This window comes from Aotus nancymaae, unplaced genomic scaffold, assembly GCF_030222135.1.
Source record: "Aotus nancymaae isolate 86718 unplaced genomic scaffold, 86718_ANA_hifiasm-v0.15.2.pri h1tg000057l, whole genome shotgun sequence".
Lineage (NCBI taxonomy): Eukaryota > Metazoa > Chordata > Mammalia > Primates > Aotidae > Aotus > Aotus nancymaae.
The window spans coordinates 41,874,821-41,875,605 of NW_026988471.1; the positions used below are offsets into that span (position 1 = coordinate 41,874,821).

The 785-nt window shown below is 35.9% G+C and overlaps 1 non-coding gene across 1 annotated transcript; it reads right to left on the bottom strand.

The window, feature by feature from the left end:
• Positions 1 to 361: 361 nt before the first annotated feature.
• On the bottom strand, positions 362 to 468 carry LOC135269745 (U6 spliceosomal RNA). The gene has a single exon (XR_010338009.1). It is a non-coding gene; the product is annotated as a U6 spliceosomal RNA (small nuclear RNA).
• Positions 469 to 785: the final 317 nt, after the last annotated feature.

Consider the following 785-nt stretch of genomic DNA (forward strand, 5'->3'; position numbering starts at 1 on the left):
ATGAAAATGGACTAATACAGCTGGTGTTTCCAATCAAGTAGTTTCAGCCTGTTTCCTTCCCACAGAATTTTGGGGGTCCAAAAGCCTTTTTTCATTTTGTACTATTCTGACCCTTTTTGCCCCAGCTGGTGGTGCTTCTGACAAAATAATTCTATTAAAAACTGTGTGGATTTCCCATGAATCCTATTGGGGCTCACTCTATTAGTCAAAAGCTATAACCACACATTTCATCAAGAAAATATTCTCTACCTTCTTCTTGTGGGGCTGTTGTAAGACAATTTACTTAAGATCCTTAGAAGACCTGTTGTTTAATGAAGAGGATCTGTGAGGCACACTCTTTATTTTATGTTTAATATTTTACATTAATACAAAATGTTTCATGAATTCGCATGTCATCCTTGCGCAGGGGCCATGCTAATCTTCTCTGTATTGTTCCAATTTTAGTATCTGTGCTGCTGAAGCAAGCACTGAGGCACACTCTTGAAATTATTAGAGGGCCTTTGTCTATTCAAAATATTTTATGAAGTCTTAGATATTTCTGAGATTTTAACAAAGGTTCTTATAGTCCCACTCTGGATTTTATCTTTGTCCTTAAGCCCTTTCATACTTTGAGAATTTTTTGCCATTTGGGAGGCTGAGAATGAGAACCAGATTTATTTTCAAACCCAGCAAGCCCTGGCTCTTTTATATGTTTTATAAATTTTGCTTGAAAGTTAAAGTTTCCTTTTAACTCATCTTTCTCTGTCTTTATGATATACAGCTAGCATTTTCAACAGTCCAACTAG